The sequence below is a fragment of the Penaeus monodon genome, chromosome 23 (genome assembly GCF_015228065.2).
Source record: "Penaeus monodon isolate SGIC_2016 chromosome 23, NSTDA_Pmon_1, whole genome shotgun sequence".
Taxonomy (NCBI): Eukaryota; Metazoa; Arthropoda; class Malacostraca; order Decapoda; family Penaeidae; genus Penaeus; species Penaeus monodon.
Window position 1 is genome coordinate 37,917,901 of NC_051408.1, and position 428 is coordinate 37,918,328.

Here is a 428-nt window from a genome sequence, read left to right on the forward strand (position 1 = left end):
ACAAAGATAAAAAGGAGCAGAACGAAAAAACACCCGGAGCTCTTTTCCCTGTACTGCAATACTGCGAAAAAGTATTCGAGATATTCGTCTGTTTTCCTTTACTTTTCATCGTTTTTTTTATTGACAATTTTATCAATGTAAATCCTACAGGTGTGTATACGTAAATAAACATATATCATATGTGTTTTAGTGACTTACGTGTGTCTGTTGTGTTTAAAATGGATATTTTTAGTCATTCTCCTACATACCTTTTGCAACATGGGTTTATACTGCGCCCCTTAAATGATTCCTTTATTTTTAATTTATTTCATGTCAAATAAAATTAAGCTATTAGAAATATCTTCCTTTAATTTTGAATCCTTGATAAATATACATGAACACAAACACCTATGATTGACGAAAATACAAAGAGTAACGTTTAGGGACAC